The 19,677-nt window shown below is 42.9% G+C and overlaps 2 long non-coding RNA genes across 6 annotated transcripts in view; both read right to left on the bottom strand.

Annotated features, from left to right (window-relative positions):
- The window catches only part of LOC106782133 (uncharacterized), a 215,642-nt gene that overhangs the window by 73,052 nt on the left and 122,913 nt on the right, over positions 1 to 19,677 (bottom strand). The window contains exons 11-13 of one of the 5 annotated variants that reach the window (XR_011438783.1): positions 18,623 to 18,715; positions 17,681 to 17,772; positions 16,449 to 17,341 (exon numbers count right to left, since the gene is read on the bottom strand). The exons of the other annotated variants lie outside the window; for them this stretch is intronic. This is a non-coding gene — a long non-coding RNA (uncharacterized lncRNA). Of the gene's footprint in view, positions 1 to 16,448; positions 17,342 to 17,680; positions 17,773 to 18,622; positions 18,716 to 19,677 lie in introns of those variants that run through there. 5 annotated transcript variants of the gene reach the window in all.
- Positions 8,805 to 10,401, bottom strand: LOC138924118 (uncharacterized). Its single transcript, XR_011438796.1, has 2 exons — positions 9,619 to 10,401; positions 8,805 to 8,986 (listed from the first exon to the last, which is right to left on the bottom strand). It is a non-coding gene; the product is annotated as an uncharacterized lncRNA (long non-coding RNA).

The following is a 19,677-nucleotide window of genomic DNA, read 5'->3' as shown; positions in this document are numbered from 1 at the left end:
CCCTCTCATCCATGTGGAACCTATGTGAGGATTACACTGACCTTGTAAGGGTCTCACAACAGATACAATTATTCCTATTTTACAAATGAATAAGCTGTGTTCAAGCAGGTAGAGAGAATTGCCTAAGACTAGATAGCTACTAAAAGACGAGTCCAGACCTAAAATCCTAAACAAATATTCAGTCTACTATACTATGTATATCTTGAAACATATACGGATTCCTACCTACATATAGTAGGAATTGAAAGATAAGGAAGATAAGGATAAGGGGGGAGGGAGAGACAGAGAAAGAGAAATAAGATGGATGGTAATGAAAGATATAATATTTATATTCTACATATAAGGCATATACAGTACCGTTTACTGAAGTCCTATTTTAAGTCCAGCAATGTTATATGTGTCTTATCTACGGTATCTCTTTTCTTCAAAGTGCCAGGTGATGTTATCTTCCTCAATTCATGATTAATGAAAGGGAGACTTACAGACGTTCCTTTGGTAACATGCCTGATCACAAACAGAAAACCCAGATTTCCAACTTAGGACTGCTCACCCTAAGACTTGCTTTCTGAGATACAATAGTCATAATTATCATCATTACCAATTATGAATCCATAACCTTTTCAAGATTTTCTGTGCTGAGCAGTATTAAGCATTCTGCATGCACCATCTTAATTCTCCTCACAATGATCCTCAGAGAGTGGCTTTAAAAGGATGTCTCTTTCCCAAAAGAATGAAAGCTTTACATGTTAAATTATAAATGCAGAGCTTTAGACTTACAAATATGCAGTGCAAAGTGATCAAAATATCCTGCCAAGATGGGGATTGTCTTTAATCTCTGACTTTGCCTTCTGATCTCTTCCCAAATGGGGAAAAGAAGAGGAGACTATAAACCTAGTGGTCAGGTTTTGTCTTGGCAGAAGGAATTTGGGAAGGGGGTACGAGTGATCGTGAGGACCAAACGCAACATGTCAACCTTATTTGGATTCGGATACTAACAAACCAAACACTAAAAGACATTGCATGTGGACTGGGCAGTAGATTACATTAAGTAATTACGTGGTTTTTGTTTTGTAAGGTGTGATAATGTCACTATGAATATATAATAAAATATTTTTCTTTTTTAGTGATGCATATGTTCGAAGAGAACTATTTTTGGACAAAAGTCATGATTTCTTGGGTATGCTGTAAAATATTTCAGCAAAAAAATTAAGATGGTGAGGCCGGCCCCACAGCATAGTGGTGAAGTTCAGCGCACTCCACTTTGGCAGCCCAGGTTTGCAGGTTCATATCTCAGTGCAGACCTCCACCACCCATCAGCCATGCTGTGGCAGCAACTCATATACAAAACAGAGGAAGATTGGCACAGGTGTTAGCTTGGAACAAATGTTCCTCAAGCAAAAAGAGGAAGATTGGCAACAGATGTTAGCTCAGGGTGAAACTTCCTCAATTGAAAAAAATAAAAATAAGATGAAGAAAATATGGCAAAATGTTAATTCTAGTTCATGGGTATCTAGGTATCCATTATAATATTCTCTTATACCATCCCACTTTTACGTGTTTGAAATTTTTCATATTAAAAAGGAAAAAAGTTATGTTGGTGGCTGAGGGAGTTTGGAGAGGAGGGGTGGAAAAGAGATCCCAGAAGGAAATGATCTGGAATGACAGTGTTGGGGGTGCCTAAAAAGACAGGGAAAAGGATAAAAACAAGAAATGAACACCCTGGGGTGAAGGGGGTTAGTCTGGAGTGGCATCAGGGAATGGAAAGGGCGTGAGCAGATCTTCAGCCCCGGGCATCCAAGGATCGGCTTAAGCAGTGGTGTTGACCAAAAAATAAAGATGGTGCAATTAGAGCCCAAATAAGGATGAGTCAGGGAAGGGAAGGCTAATTGAACATCTAGCATGCAAGTCACTGTGTATACCTGTGATATTGTGATTTATAATAAATATATATTTGGTCTTCATCCCCACTCTTAGAACGGAGCTCCCAAAACCCTTAGAATTTATGTTAATCAGGTGACTTTTGGAAAGCCCCTAGGTAACCTAAGGATGAGGGCTGGTTACCAGGTGAACCAATCACATGATTAGAGGGTTGGAACTTTCAGCCCCACCTCCCAACCAGGGCGGGCAGGGCTGGAGGTTGAGTTCTATCACCAATGGCCAATGATTTAACCAACCATGGCTTTATAACGAAGCCATCACAAAAAAATGGAAAGGATGGGCTTCGGAGAGCTTCCAGGTTGGTGAATGAATGGAGGTGCTGGTGAGTGGCCTGCTTGGGGAGAGCACAGAAGCTCCTTGCCCTTTCCCCATACCTTGCCCTGTCCATCTCTTCGATTTGGTTGTTCCTGAGTTATATCATTTTACAATAAACTGGTACTCTAGTAAGTAAAATGTTTCTCTGAGTTCTGTAAGCCGCTATAGCAAATTAATTGAACCCAAGGAGGAGGTCATGGGAACCTCTGGTCTATCTCTGGTCAGACGCCCAGATGACAACCTATACTTGCAACTGGCATCTGAAGGGAAGGGAGCAGTGCTGTAATATTGAGCCCTTAAGCTGTGGAATCTGAGGCTGTCTCCAGACAGATAATGTCAGGATTGAATTGAATTGTAGGATACCCAGCTGATGTTGGAGAATTGTTTGGTACTGTGGGCAAAAAAACACACATATTGTAGTGCATCATTTCATGAAAACTCATCGTCATGGATCCCGTGAGGTACATGTAATTGTGTCCAAATGACAGATGAGAATGCTGAGGATCACAGAGCTGAAGGCCATTGCCTAAGGTCCCATCCTGAGTCACTAAGGGGTGCTGATGGGTGGGGAGGAGAATGTAGAGGTCTACAGGGCAGAGATCCAATGGAACGTCTATGAAAGCAACACCAAGTTTTTGCATTAATCTTCATTTGAAGATAGGGTTCTGTAGCTTAAAAAGATAGTCAAAGCTGAATGTATTAGCTTGAAAAACTTAACCTGAAGGTTAATGCAAACATAAAGGAGAGTCACAAATGAGAATGCCCAAAAGGCGCTTTTCAAATTTTCTAAACTAATGTCAAGCTCAACCTCACAGCAATTAGCACTAAGATTTCACCCACAACTGCGTGCACTTTGTACCCATAAATTCCCTTGCACTGTAATAGTTTGGTTATGAACTTGAAAGTGCTGGGGGATGGGGAAGGGGATAAGAAGAAGGGGGCAGGAAGAGAAAAGATCATTTAATTGTGGAAGGCTGAGAGCCTGCAGTGAGATCTCAAGATGCCAACCCAAAATGCTGCTGCCCCGGAACCATGACCTCTGATTGGGGGATCCTTCAAGTCATGTGCAAAATGATCTTTTAATTGGGACGCATTCTCCTGCTTTGTCTTCTGCACTAGGAAAACCAATTCATACATATTCCTTGAGCCAGATGCGGAGTTCTTCACTGAGGCTCCTTGTGTAAGTTTTCAGTGAATGTGACTAGCATTCCATCTGCCACAACTACAGAGTTCCTATAAACTGTGCAACTTAAAAAAATAATAATAATAAGGTTGCGTTTATATTTGGCTGAACTCTTTGCTCACTGTGTGGCCTTGGGCCAGTCCGGTGACCTGCTTGTGTCCTGATAAGTCAAACCAGCTGGAAAATTGAGTAATGACCAAGGGCCTCGCTGGAAAACAGATTCCACAGCTGAGCTGAACATTTTCTTTTTCAGTAAATAAATTGGGGCCCTTAAGAAGGGAGTGGTGAGTTGTTTTGAACATTCAGGAGCAGTCCAAGCTGAGAAAGAGAGAGTGCTTGTTAGAACCTCTTTCAGCCTGGTCACCAGAGGTAGGCCTTCTATGGTCAACTTGGCTGCTCACTCTGGAGACACTGAGCAGAGCCTCTTGGCACCATTAGGGCCCAGGGAACCGCTGCAAACACGACTGGATCACAGGTGGCCTCCCTTTACAGCTTAACCCTTGAAGTGAAGGTCCTCAGGGATCAAGTGTCTTAAAATATCACCTCATTGAAGCCGTACTGGTGCCTATTGAAAATTGCAAGCCCACTTCACCCCGGCACTCCCTAGTCTCCTCCCATGTTTATTTTTGACCAACACCTTCATTGCTCCCTAGCATCATGTGGATTACTTGCTTCTGCTCTGTCCCCCTCAACTAGAATGTAAGCTCCTCCAGGAAAGGGACTTTGGCCCATTTCATTCTCTGCTGTGTCCCCATCACGGGAGATGTTGCAACAACCATGCAATAACCGTAACTTAAAGGATAAGTTAGGATACCCAAGCGAGCCACTAGTATGCTTACGAAACAATTGGTCTGGTCAATCTTGAAGTAAGTGGAGTGCATCCCATTAGATGTTCTCAGTGTAAGAGGGTGAGATTACAGCAGGAATACACCTGACATCACAGTAACAGACCTAGCAGAGGCCACATCACTTCCACCCAGGTTGCTGGAACCAGACTGGACTTTTACAGCCTTGTTCCTACCTCCAGGCTCATGGTGCTCTAATCCACCTCCAACCTGCCACCAGCAGGCTCTTTCTAAAACACAAACCCTACCCTATGGTTACCCCTAATGCTGCTCATTGCCTGCGTGATGAACTCCAGACTCTACATAAGGCTCTTTTTGATCTGTGCCCAATCCACCTTTTCTGCCCTCTATCCTGCCCCTACCTCCATCATACCCTACCTGCTGGCTTCACTCTCCCCCGCCTTGCACTTTGCTGGACACGCCATGCTCTCCACATCTTCAAACATTTTCTCTGCTCTTTCCTGCCTAAAACTCCTTTCTCAACTGGCCAACAATGGCTGGCCTACTCACTGAGCTCCAACACCAGCTCCTCTCTGAATCCCTCTGTTTATTGCTCCCTGTCCCCTGCAGAGGTCCCTCCTTCCTCTTGGGAGAACCCCTATGATACAGGGCTGCACAGTACTGTAATCACTTGGATGTTTCTCTCCCGTACTACATGGTTAAGGTCTCAGGACAGGAATGGAGTCTCATTTACCTCCACATCTAGCCCAGGGCTGGGGACATGTACAGGCTTCTACAGCTACGTAAGGAATGAAAAATCAAGTCAGTTTCCTTTCTCAGGTTTAAAGTTCTCTGGTTTCCTTCACCTTTATAGATCATTTTAATATATCCAATGGGTAATGAAAAGCTGCTCTAATACTGAAAAACAGATCTTTTTGTGTTTTGTTTTTGTTTTTGTTTTTTTTTGAGGAAGATTAGCCCTAAGCTAACTGCCAGTCCTCTTCTTTTTTTGCTGAGGAAGCCTGGCCCTGAGCCAACATCGTGCCCACCTTCCTCCACTTTATACATGGGACGCCTACCACAGCATGGAGTGCCAAGCGGTGCCATGTTGGCACCCGGGATCCGAACCGGCGAACCCCGGGCCACCGAGAAGCAGAACACGCGAACTTAACTGCTGCGCCACCGGGCTGGCCCTGAAAAACAGATCTTCTGTCAGAGATTCCATCCAGTGTGATATTCTGGAATTCTCAAATTCCCAGATAGGAAGATTAGGAGTGTTAAAAGATAAACCAACCAATAAAATTTTTAGAGTTTATTTGAGCAAAAATCAATTCCAATTAGGCAGTGTCAAACCGGAAATGGTTAGGAGTGTTCCCTGGACAAGAGCCAGAGAAAAGTCTCATATAGAGAAAGTACAGAAGCAAAGAAAGGAAATTATTTGATTGGCTATAGGTTAAAGCCTAATTGACTGTTTATGATTTGATTGTCCTTAGTGTTTTGAGTTTGTAACCTAGAGGCATTTACAGGCTTAGGTTTTGGTTTGCTTACGTGGGCCCCCATAACATTAGCGCCACATCTGTCTAAAGGCCTCCTTGTTGAATTAACTTAACAGGGGTCTGAATTCCTTCAGCTTAAAGGGCTGAATCAAGCAGGTGCTTACAACCAAGGGGTGTTGCTGGAAAGCCCAAATATACAGGTAGGAGAAGAGGGAAAAGGGTCGGGTAGAGAAAGAGAGAGAAGGAAATGGACTGGGTATAACACCCCAGGGGAAAACCAACGCCTGCAGTGGGATGTAGATTTAGCCCCTCCCAGCTTCATGCCTTCTCAAAGTGCCCGAGGGCTATTGGGCCTCCTGGCAGCTTCTGAAGATTTTCCCAGCAATCCTCAGGAGGGTAAAAGCCCACTGTCTGGAAGCAGGAGAAATCTGAGGGTAGTTGCATGCTTATAGCCTATCTACATGGTGAGCTCTCCATTGAGAATTGGCCCCTTTGCGGTCTCATAGAGCATGAGGTAATGCTGAGCCAGGCTTTCATGAATCTCATAAGTATCTACAAGATTCTTCAAGACTCCATTTTCAGGCCTAAGAGGGTACATATTGCAACACATTTTTAAGGGCTGGTCTTTGTTTCAAGATAAATACCTGCTGAGGGGAAATACACTTTCAAAAATTAATTTTCGTCAAGGTGGGAGGAAAGAACCATCTAGAAACAAATGAATGAACATTCCTTTTCAAATGAAATATGCCAAAGAAATGCTTTTCCTCCAGTCTTGGGGCTCACTCACTTCCTTCTCATGCCCAGGGTAGAATCAGCAGTGGGAATACAGACATTGCTATTCAAAGCCCATCTCTTTTTTTGAGAGCTCACCTTTGACAGGAGACCAGGCAAGTGTCTGAGTGGGGAAAGCTAACAATGGCTGCGTGTGAATTCAGAAAAGTACCAGCCAACTCAAAGACGTGGGTTGGGGGTCTTTGTCTCGCCAGCACCCCAAACATTCCCCATTCCTCATCCTCACTGTTTCCTCCCCAGCCTGCTGCCGCTCAAATTACTAAAACATTGTCTTTTCCTGCCTCTGCAAATCTAAGCTTTCCCCCGTGCAGCTCAGGTCTAAGCTTGCTTCTTAAACAATGGGTCCAAGTACATGTGGGCAGGGACTGTGTGTTTTTTAGTCAACCGTGCATGGGCCCCAGCACCCAGCCAGCACCTGGAACACAGCAGACACTCAGGGAATGTTTGTTGAAGAATAAAAGCTAAGCTGTATGGTTTTCTTTGTGATTCCTGATCCCTTTGCCATACTTTCAGGCCAAGAAAGGGTAGTCCAACACCCCATGTGTATTCTTCAAAATGCCTTTGCAACTGTTTTTATCCAATTGACCCTGAAAAAGAATAAACTCCCATGACCAATAAGAAAGAAAGAGAGAACTTGCTTACATGGCTCCAGGGTCAGCAAACCCACTGGCGGAGATGGAGCAACTCACAAATGCCCATCCCAGAACCTGGTGGTGGAGGGATTACTGTTACCTTAGTCATTCTCTTTATTCAGGTGGTAGTTTTCCTTGGGCTGGTTTTGACTCATTCATCTTCCCTGCAGATCATATCTCTTACTTAAAAAACAATCAGAGTTTCCAAGCTTCTTTGACCTGTTCACCTCCTTCTTTCTAAAGGCCTTAATTTGTACCAAAGTTTTCAATATTCACCAGCCTACTTTAGGTCCTGTAATCAAAATCCTTCATAAGTCTTTGTTTGAGTTTTCTTGAGCTGCTGTAACAAAGTGTCACCAATTGGGTGACTTAAACAACAGAAATTGTATCATCACAGTTCTGGAGGCTGGAAGGCTGAAATCAAGGTGTTGGCAGGGCTGGTTCCTTCTGAGGACTCTCTCCTGGCCTGGAGAGAGCTGCCTTCTCTCCACGTCTCTTCACATCATCTTCTCTCTCTCTAAGTGTCTGTCTCTGTGTCCACATGTTCCCTTTTCAGAAGGACACCAGTCATACCACATTACGGCCCAGCCTAAAGACCTTCTCTTAATGTGATTCTCTCTATAAAGACTTTACCTCCAAACACGGTCATATTCCACGTTACCAAGGGTGAGGACTCCAACATATTTTGGGGGGGACACAATTCAACCTATAACAGCCTTTCTGTAGTCTTTGAAGCACCCATATTGAGAGTGAGATGGACAACATGAAGAAGCTGCTTAAAAAAAAAATCCCTATTATGCTGAAAATTAACTCATTGTAGAGACCACCAATTCCTTCAGCTCCAATCTCCAAACTAAACAAACAATAAATACATAAGGACCACATCCCCAAATGCCTAAGTGCCCTATGAAGCAATGCAAGCCTGCCTGCTAAACTTCCCCTCTCCTGAAGGGTCAATAACCCTTTCTCCTTGCTTCTACGTTGTTGGACCAAATTTCTCTAATTTAAGCCTGTGAGGTTAAAGTAAACCAGCAGGCTTGACTATTATTTGGTAAATCCAAGCAAAGAGGAGTGCTTTCCTGACTGAGGTCAGTAAATTAGGCATGAATTGAAGCAGGCAGCTCAAGAAGCCAGAAAGCAGACCCACTCCAAAGAGTTCACACAGAGAGTAGCCAGCACATTGCCTCTGGGCTGAGACACCAGATCCAAGCTAAGAGGGTAAGCTAAGTTCAGTTGTCATAGAATGACATCAACCAATGATAGGCAGCATTTCGAGATCAGAGTCAAGCTCCAACCTTTGCTGGGAAAGAAGTTTGAAGAGGAGCTGTGGGGACATCCAACTCCATCCTGCTAGACAGAGTTCTGCCAGCTTGGGCTGCTCTAAAAGGCCAGTGGGATGTGTCTTTCAGTGGGTGCCAGAGGTCCTCATAAAGGCTCCATCTAGTTCTGTCGTAAGTAGGATAGACAAAAGCTTCTCTGAATTCCTAGAAAAATGGAACCGATGCCTTCCTCTTAGACTTGGAAAACGAAAGACGTTTTCCTAGGAGTCAGACTTTACAAATTTCTTGTTTTCTATTATTCTCCCTCCACAAGATCTTTTTAAAATATTTTTACAGATTGATCATAATGGGAGAATAAGGGAAATATAGGACACGACAAGCAGTTAGGAGCAAATGAACCATGTTCATTGTGAGCTGTGTTCATGCTGACCGATATATATATATATTTATCTATTTGCATTTTACAATTGTTAATTACAAAAACGTGACAAAAGATGAGGTTCAGAACCACACGAGTTTCACAAATTCATTAACTCTTCGTGGAGCCAGTACTGGGTGCCAGGCCCTGTAGAAACAAAAACAAGGAAACAACATCCTGCCCTTGAGAGTTCCCAGTCCAGCGAGCCAGACACACAAGAAGTAGATAGTGACAGCAGGATGGGCCAAGGACTAATAATGTTCTGGACTGCCCAGGTGCATTATTCCTGGACTGTCCAGGAACTTTGGGGTGGGGCATTAAGAACCTAGGGATGAGAAGAGGTCATCTGGAAGACCTAGGACAATAGCAAAAGCCATTCAGGAGCTCAATCTGCCCCAATCCAATAATTTTGTGTGATGCAAACCCAAACTTGATAAACACTTTCCTTGTTCCTTGAGAAACTATCCTATTCCTTCCTTTCCTGGTGCAGCCCAAAGAGGCTGGAATACCAAGCAATTGGCTCTCACAAACATCTGTCAGTGAGGAATAGTCTTCCTTATTTTTAATTGAATTATAACATGTATATATACATAAAGTAAACAAATCTCAAGTGTAAAGCTCAATGAATTTTTTCATAAGTTAATGCCAAGTAAGCACTACCTACATCATGACACAGACATTCCCAGCACCCACAAGGCTGCTTCATGCCTGTCCCAGTGACTACCCACTACCCAGAAATAACCATCATTCTTATTCCCATTGCCATTTATTGGTCTTACCTGTTCTTGAACTTCACATAAACGGAATTACACAGAATATAGTCTTTTGATTCTGGCTTCTTTTGCTCATTTTCAGGTCTGTGAGATTCACCTAACGTTTCTTCATACAATAGCTTGTTGCTTTTATTTTTGTGATGTATTCCATTGTATGCAAATACCACAGTTTGCTGGTCAGCTGTACTGTTGATGGATATTTGGGTGTTTTCTATTGGAGATATCATGCATAATGTCAATTTGAACGTTCTTATGCTTGTCACATATGTACTCATTTCTCTTAGGTAGAATTATCTGATGAAAGGATACAAGTATAGGTAGTTCTAGTAGGTGCCGCCAGCCGGTTTACAAAGCAGTGGTACCCATTGACATTCCCATCCATGGTGTCTGAGAGTCCCAGTTTGAGCATTATCCTGAATGCATGTTCCCCTCAGCATCTCTGTGTATAAACTGGGGGTCTAACCCAGAGAACAGAGAAATTTGCAATACATCAAACAGATTCAACATGCAGCTATTTTCTGACTGACATGCTATGCCCTCCTGCAAGAGGATTGAATGAAAGAAAGTTAGTTGAATATGCAAATAGGGAAGCACAAGCTAAGAAAACAACAAATGGGTATAAAGCTGGGTTCTGCCAGCTGGTCAGCCTGTTGGACCTGGGCTGACAGCATCTACTGTGATGGTCCCTCCGCAGGTTTCTTCTTAACATTGGCTGAGCATCCTCGTTACCACTCCACTAATGGGCTTAAGGACCAGAAGAGCTGACCTGGAATCAACTGGGTGCTGTGCACAAGTACTGGTGGCTTTGGATACCTTCTCTTGGGGAAGTCCTTCTGCGTTATCAGTACTTGGCCCTTCAGCAGCCAGCCACAAGTAAATTGCATGTGTTTGGTGACCCCACAGCTCCGTGGAGGAAGTACCAGGGAAATAGTAAGGGTGCTCTCGAATCTCTCTAGCAACCAATGCGTCAGCACACACTGGGGGAAGGTGTGCCTTTCACATCTATTACAATAACAAAGGTAAAAAGCAAGACGGAAGCCACTAGTCTAACTATCCTTACTGAACCTTCAAAGACTGCTCAGAAAACATTTGAAGATATTGCAAATGACTATTCTTCCGAAATACTAAAGTTTCCTTAAAACAGGGCAGCAGAACACATTTTACAGTGTGTCCTTTAACAGTGTAAAAGATTAATAACAGACAGGAGGAAAAACTGACTGTAGCCTAACACTTTTCACAAATGCTACCCTTTGCTCTTCAGAATGGCATTTTGAATCGAGCAGAGCCAATATCATTACTATCAAGCTACTTGATATATTCCATCACCAAAAGGACTATTTCCTGATCAAAATAAACCCTAAAACAGAACATGCAGACTTCATAAAATTGAAACGATGGCATTATTAAAGAAATTCTAGATGCTAATTTTTTTAAATTTATTTTTACAGTCATAATGAAAATTAAACAAAGGGATACGAGCATGCACATAAATGCAGGCGTTCTTGTATACAGGCAACAATAAGAGTACTTTGAAATTTCACGTGATCTTTCCAGAAATTCAAGATGTTTACCTTAAATTTGACCAACAAGCATGAATAGAAGTCTAACTTAAAAGAGAGAGTCTTGACCTTCTAGAGAGGTGGTGAAATTCTCCAGTGCTCTAGAAACTTCTAGATGACTTGAACAGAGACATTTTCCTTTGACAAGAGCTATTTTTCCTGAAGAATTCCTAAAAAACTGCCTGGCTTTCAAAACTCCGCATTTCTATTTTGAGACTGGGAAAGATGTTTCTATCAAAATTTTCAAGGGTTCTAATGTGGGTTCAAGTTCAAGTGAGGAATCTGTAAGAGAGCAGGAAGGTTTCTGCTTTCCCTGTCATAGAAAGAATTACAGGCAGGCAACAGCTGGGTCTTCAACAAGATGTGTGTGGGTGTCCTGAGCTGGCCTAAAAGGTCTCTCCAGCTTCGCTTACATTATGGAAATAGCTATAGCTTCAAGCTCTATTGCAGTCCTCTCGTTAGAATTATTTACTGCTGCAAATAATTTTTGCAAACATCAGCAAAGCTTGTGTCACCAGGAGCCCAACTCAATCACTGAATACAAATAAGCAGCCTTCTCCCCAAGGGCCAGAGGGGAAGCCCTCTTCCCCATTTACAGAGGAGCGGAGTCACAGACGGACTGAAGTTTTGATGCTCAGCTTTGATTTATGTCTCCTGATTCGGGAAAATGGACTGACCTAAGAAATCCTTGTCTCATTCAGTTGACCACCAACGCCAAATGTATCGGGAAGAAACAGCAGTCATAATGACCACCCTCCCTGTATTAAAGGAAAAAAAAAGTGCTTTCTCTGCAAGGGTCAAGCCAAGACCCATTCCAACTATTATTTCCTCATTATTGCCTGTGTCTAAGAGTAACCTTCCAGCTAAACAAAACCAGCAGGGCAATTACATTTCGAACTTCTCTTGGAATCTAGACTCCATGGTAACCCTATGCTTTGAGCTACTGACCTCCTGGGGAGGAAATTGGTGTCCCCTGTTTATGGAGGAAGTGAATTATGCCCCAGAGGCCCTGGGTCACAAGCTGACATTCCATTCTGTTTGTGGGCAAAATGGTTCCATTTTGCTATTGACACCAGTAGGCAGTGATTTCATTGACCTAAAAGTGAAGCCACTAGAATTGCCTCTTTAAGCGGAAAAGATTATCAAAAATATCTCTAAATTATGGTTAGTAAAGAGATGCCTGGCATATTGCTGCTCAACCACAACTCTTTTTCAGCAGGTGGCCTAACCTTCTGTTTAAGAATTCGTCAAGATGCTTGTCAGAATATGCGCCACATATTTGAAACATATACCCTTAGTTTTTTTTTTAATCCCTCCACTCCCAAGTGTGAAGAAAACAGAACTAAACGGATTGTCCTTAAAGTGAGGTCCAACATCCCATCTATGCATCTCATTTTTAGGCCATGAACACTGGCATTGGCTTCAGAGAGTTAACTTTTATTCCTGCATCCAATGACAACTTTTTGATAGTGTTGGACAAGTTATTCTCTCTCTCCATATCTGTAACCAGATCACAAAAAATGATGTAGGAAAACTGTCACAGGAGTCCACAAAAAGGAGGTATTTGTGATGATTTCTTTTTAGAATAAAGGAATCAAATCACACTGCAAATGGGTGCAGAGTTCCTTTTTAGGATGACGAAATGTTCCACAATTATGTTCACCATCCTGTGAATGTGCTAAGAACCACTCAGTTTGCGTACTTTGAATGAATTGCATGGTATATGAATTACATCTCAATAAAGCTGTGATATTAACAAAAAGAATTAAGTCATGATGATAATTTAATTATCATACCACTATTTTTATGCATTAAGCAATATAAACAGCCACTTTCATAATATGACTACAGTGTGGGAATAAAATATTTGAAAAGACAATAATAGCAGTTGGACTACCTCAGCGATAATCTTTTAAAAGTGGTTCACTGAAACAAAGAATAAAATTTCTATCTGTAGAGGGTTATAGAACACCATATTGTTGTATTATTGTGGTGACTTTATTTAGCCAAGCCTACATGCTTGGCTAACACAAAGTGACCCTTTGTGTCAACAAGGTCAGTTTCTGTGCATGAGACCTGGGTAGTGAAAGGAGCAGCCAGTGCTCATTTGAATGAAAGGAGTCATTGTACATCATGTACATCTCTGCTCCACTTAAAATCTGATTTCTAACTGTTGCAGTGGATCCATTACATGTCAAATGGGACAGGATATCAGCCCAACACTTTAAAGAAGGAAAATACCAATAGGTATAACAAATCCTAGAATATATCCATATCCTTAACCCTGTTGTCACACTTGTAGAAATCTATCCCAATGAAATGAAGCAAAGAACTATGACCAAAATTTTCACACAGCATCACTTCTAGCAATAGACTTTAGAAAATGACCTAGGTATATACATACGGATGTATGTGTAGACATGTATTTCAGAATATTGTGAAAATCCACTTTATGGCATATTATCCAGCTATGAAAAAATTTTTATTATGTTAAAAAAAGATAAATGTTTAAAAATAAAGATACAAAAATTATTCTCTCCTTGAGTATGAGTGAAACAGCGACTTGCTTCTAGTGAACGGAATATGGTAGAAGTGATGGAATGTTAGTTCTTAGATTGCCTGTAGTTTCCTCGTGGGGGTTTAGTGTCTCTCTCCCTCAATTTCTCTCTTCTCTCATCACTCAGTCTGGAGGAAACTGTGCACAAAGTCAGCCCTGCTAAGTGGGAAGGCACCTGCCACGTGAGGACCCTGGGGCAGCCTGTGGAGAGACCACGTGGTGAGAAATCGAGGCCAGCCAGCAACCGCACATGAGTGAGTTCACAAGTGGGTCCTTCCCCAGTCAAGCCTTGCGCCGACTGCAGCCCCAGCCAAAAACTTGATGGCGACATCATGAGAGATCCTGTCAAAATCATTGAGCTAATCAGCTTGGGGAGGCTTGTCCCAGAGAAACTCTGTGAAATAATAGTGTTTGTTGTTCTAAGCCACTAAGTTAAGGATACTCACTTACACAGAGTAGATCACTGACACTCATAACAGAAAAAAATTATGGGAAAATATACCAAAATGCAAACAGAGGAAAATTGGATGACAAAACATTTTCCCTCGTTTTGTCTCTCTTTTCAAAGAATCTATAATTAAAAGTATTCATGACAGCCTGCTTGAAAAATGTTTTCGTTCCTTTATTCCACAAACAGTAGCTTAACTTTTTCCCAAACCCTAAGTATCTGAAGGATGTGAGCTTTACTCTTTTTTCAAATTTATTTATTTTCGATGTAAATCATAATATATTTCAAATTGTGTGTAGATTACATCATGTTCACCACCCAAAAACTAATTATAGTCCATCCTCTCACATGTGAGCCTAATCACCCCTTTTGCCCTCCCTGCCCCTTCCCCTATGGTAACCACCAATCCAATCTCCGTTGCTATGTGTTTGTTTGTCATTGTTTTTATCTTCTACCTATGAGTGAGATCATATGATATTTGACTTTCTCCCTCTGACTTATTTCACTCAGCATAATACCCTCAAGGACCATCCATGTTGTCACAAATGGCCGGATGTCATCATTTCTTATGGCTGAGTAGTAGTCATTATGTATAAATACCACATCCTCTTTATCCATTCATCCCTTGATGGACACCTACGTTGCTTCCAAGTCTTGGCTATTGTGTATAATTCTGCGATGAACATAGGGGTGCATGTATCTTTACACCTTTGTGTTTTCAAGTTCTTTGGATAAATACCCAGCAGTGGGATAGCTGGATCATACGGTAGATCTAGTCTTAACTTTCTGAGGATACTCCATACTGCTTTCCATAGTGGCTGCACCAGTCTGCACTCCCACCAGCAGTGAACAAGTTTCCCTTCTCTCCACATCCTCTCCAACATTTGTTGTTTCCTGTCTTGTTAATGATAGCCATTCTGACCGGAGTGAGGTGATACCTCATTGTACTTTTGATTTGCATTTCCCTGATAGTGAGCTTTATTCTTGTTCAGAGATACATGTGGAGTCGGGGAGGGGAACGCTGTCCCTTTAAGACAGGGGTCGATGTATACGCTGCTAGATACTGCTAATGACTAAAACAACAGCAGGCAATCGTTGAACTGTGTTCTTGCTCATTTTGGAGTTTATCCTGATGCAACCATATTCTCTTATGCAGCACTTTTTTTTTGACAAATGCTATGGATTTGTAAGAAGGCCATTTATTAGCTTTGTAATCTCAGGTACTTAATCTCTCTGTACCTCCATTTCCTCATCCGTAAGATGGTGATAATTGTCCCTTTCTCATAGAGTGGTTGTGAGAATTAAGTGAAACAAAACATGCAAAGCATCTCATATGGGGCCTGACACATAACAGCTTTGCAGAGGTAGCTATTATTGTTAAGAATATTAAGAGGACCACAAACAACAGGTGATCTGAGTGGTTCGTTTGATGGGTGAGTTCTGGGCTAAGGAATCAGAGAGGATTGGTAATAACAGGCCCAACCAAGCCAGGTTCACTGAGTCTTCAGATCCTCAACCCTTATCACGATGCCTTTTTCAGGAAAAATTATTCTGCTGACTTGCGCCTAGAGCTAATTTGTCACTGCTGGAAAATGATCACAGGGACCCAAAGCTTGTGTCCCCTTCCATCTGTCTCAATAGGATTTTATCTTTTTTTAACCCTCAAATTACGGATGTGTATTTTGACCCTAGGTAAAACCGACCTCTGAACTTAGGAGGCTGTGTGTGATTCCAGCTCTTCCAAAACCCAAGAAGTGTGATTGATCCGGCACTCAATAGGCAGTCAAGAAGGAATTGGAGGCCAGTGCTGACTGGGCTTCCAGGCCACCTGGGCTAATGAGCCTCAAGCACCAATTTCCATTTGATCACAGCTTGAAACCTTTCACTCCAAAGGTGGTGTGTCTAATAACAGGGCAGTTAGCCCAATTCATCTTTCAGGGCAAAGGACCTTTCCAGTTTTTAATTAAAGACATAAAAAAGGTGAAAGTGTGTGAACCTGGCTAAATCGGGCAGTGAAATTACCAGAAGCACGTGGACCTGGCTAAAACAGGGCGGCGTTACCAGGAGGGTGAGCTGCAATTTCCACCCAGGCGTAACTGAGAAAGACATCTAATAACCAAAGTAGGGATGCAATCTCACCAGCTGCTTTGGAAATCTCTGCCTTCCATTCCCCAGAAAACTGGTGGACTGAGAGAAGTGGGGGTTAAATTTTAACCCTCCCTAAGAAGGGAAAATGAAAACAAATCTAAACTTCTAAACAAAGTAAACATTATTTTCAGAGGTATAATCAAATAAGCTGCTTGTTGAGAGAGACAGTATCAATTCAGTTCATTGACTAGACTTAGCTCTAAGCAGAACAGAAGACAAGAGAGCATACTGGAAAGAAAAACTGCTTCAGGCGTCAGGTAATTCAGATTCTGGTCCTGTTTGCATTACTGACTAGATGTGTGACTATGGTTACACTGGGCCCAAAGCTTGTGACTATTTCCTTCGGCCTTGATAGGATTGTGTTATTTTAAAAATCCTCAAATTTGGGATATTTATTTTGTCCCTACCTAAAATCGATCTCTGAACTTAGGAGGGTATGATTCCAGCTCTTAACTTCCTTCCATGTAAAATGAAAACATTGGAATAGTCCCATGGTACTTAACTAAGAATATGAATCAGAATCTCTTGAAATATTGTCAAATTCTCAAGGCAGATGTTATTCTGGATGCCACGATCTAACACTTCTAGGGCTAGGGTCTTGGCCCTGTTGTTTGAAAATGCTCTCCGGATGATTCTGATACGTGTTAAGAGTCAAAGGCAAGATGAGCTCTGGATGCATCCATTTCCAGCATCCTGTGGATCTATCCCTCCCGCCTATAAAGGTCCTCGATGCCTCACTTCACTTCTCCCAAGGTTGGTCCTGGGGCCCTCATATCAGCATGAACTTCACCATTTACCTAGAAGATGGCTTGCTCATAGGCAAGTGTCTGGCATCACCCTGAAAATGTTAAGTCTGAATGAGAGTAAATTGGTGTCGTGAAGAATTCTTTCCACGTGTGTACACATGCACACACGCAGAGCTGGCAGGCAAAATCACACCATTCCTCAACACTGTTCTGATGCTCAGCTCCTGGTCAATTATAAGATCCAATGTCCTGTTCCACTGCGACTAGGAACCTAGGGCCAGATGACGGGAAGGCAAGTTGTGAACAATTACTGAGCATCCAAACATTACAAGAGCTATTTCTTTCCATCAATGATACAACCCATTTGACACACAAGGAATACATGTTAAATACAGCCCTATATAACAGCCAGGAAAGTGACGAGAGGATAATTGTGCCATTTAACCTAGGGAAATAGCTACTTCTATGAAGACAACACAGACATGAAATGTTGAACCACAGCTCTCCTCGTTAATACGAAAGGTCTTCATACAGGAACAAATGTGAAGGACAGACCAGCAGAGAGAAGCCTGGAACTCTCACAGCTCGGTTCATAACACAGCAACCTTACCTGTTCACTTTTGAATGATTATTAACCAAGCACCATCCATGTGGAAGAGACCTGAGCTCACCAAATAACCAAACTTGGAGACACCATTATATCTGAAAACGAAGAGAGTGACAGTATTTGTTCAGGATCACAGAGAGGCATATGACCTTGAAATCCTATAAACGAGTCATGACAGAGTAGACGCCATAGGCATGTGACATGTTCAATCACTCAGGGGCCACACTTAGAAGGCGCCACACTTGGCCTAATGCTCTGCTGTCACTGTCTTGAAATTCTTAATACTTTTTAAGCATGGGGCCCCACATTTTTATTTGCACCGGGCCCCACAAATTATGTAAGCCAGTTCCAGTCATAGCAATTGTTCAAAAGAATAGAATGTGAGTGATCTTTTCCATTAGCACTTTCAGAGCACGTGGCACAAGTTGTGTTGCCTGTGGAGGAGCTGATGTCATCACCACCGGCGGGTTGAAGGGCTAGGATGTGGACTCGAGGCTGACTGAATCCAAAGCCTGCAACTCCAAGGCAGAGAGGAAATGTGACGTCCTGAGACATAGAAGGACCAGCCACCAAGACCCGGGGGCTCGCGCTCTCTCCTGGTATGAACTGGATGTGCCCAAGCAGCAGGCGCTGGCCTTAGAAAATGACCCTGGCAGCTAGAAGGGAAACTGCTAATGTTCCATCCCGAATGGAACCAGGCAAAGAACCACAATCAGACAAGGGTGATTTTCTTCTCGACCAGACTAACTTCAATAAATCCAAGCATTAGCCAGTGTGTCTTTCTCCAAAAAGCCCCCACAGCGCTAGAGGAGTAACCGTAGGAAAATCTGTGAGTGCAAAGGTGATTTAGTGGGAAAGTTGTGGAGAACACGGACGAGAACAGCAAATGCCAGGCTCAGCGTTGGGATGAAGGTGACCAAGCCAGGAACTCTGAGAAAGTCTCACCTTACACTCGCTCCTTCCCCAAGATGCCCTTGCTTATCCCACGGGAGTGGAAGGTGGGCTCATTTCTGTTCCTCATCTCCACTTAGGAAAAATCTAAATATGAAACATAAACCTCGAGTCAGATATCTGAGGTCGATTCTGAGAAGAAGGGAAATGGACAGATGACTATGAGAAAGATGGATTCCGAGAGAACCAGGGTTTCAAGGGGAGGGACAGGGGGCAGGTCAACACAGCAAGAAAGAGCAAGAATGAGGTGGTCACCTGCCCCGGGGAAGAGTGGAGGGGGGATTGAAATAACACCCTGACTGGGCAATCCCAGGAAGAAAGCTGTAGACTAGCTCAGCTCCCAGACGGCACTCCCCCTCACAGCTAGCCACTTTGTTGACTCTGTCTCGGGGCCTGTCACAGGAGCTGCATGCCCAACAGAAGGCCCTGTGGCTACTGTCCTTGCTGTGGCCCAAAGGAGCAGCCCTGTTCAGTGCAGTTGAACAAGAGGCCACTGGATCACTTTGTGAGGTTCCTCAATAGGGTTGCCAGGTAAAATACAGGATGCTAAGTGAAATTTGAATTTCAGATAAACAGTGAATAGTTTTTAGTATAAGTATACCCCAGGCAGTAATTGGGACATACTTAATGCTAAAAAATGATTTGTTATTTTTCTGGAATTTGAATTTAACTGAGCAGCCTGTATCTCATTTGCTACGTGGGCCACTCAACTCAGAGAAGGCATCCTTACTTGGGCCATCCACTCTATCCTCTCGTTGGCCTGTCTCCGTCCTCAAATCAGAGAACAGACTTGAGCTCGGGTGCAGCAGGACATTGAGCCTCTTGGATGGAGGCAGGGGAGAAATACACATAACTCTCTCCCTCCCCCATCTCAGTTATTTTCACACACACCCCAGTATCCAGCAGACACCCCCTCTGAACTGCCACACTACCCTCCTTGCTTCTCTCCTAAGGAAGACGGAAACCAGCTCCCACGGTGGGAGTCATTCAACAGCCAAGGCCTTACAAGCCATCAGCTACAAAATTCATCCTTTCTTTCATTCATTTCT

This window comes from Equus caballus, chromosome 1 (genome assembly GCF_041296265.1).
Source record: "Equus caballus isolate H_3958 breed thoroughbred chromosome 1, TB-T2T, whole genome shotgun sequence".
Classification (NCBI taxonomy): domain Eukaryota; kingdom Metazoa; phylum Chordata; class Mammalia; order Perissodactyla; family Equidae; genus Equus; species Equus caballus.
The sequence above is the reverse complement of the archived record's forward strand: the minus strand, read 5'-3'. Positions and strand labels throughout refer to the sequence as shown.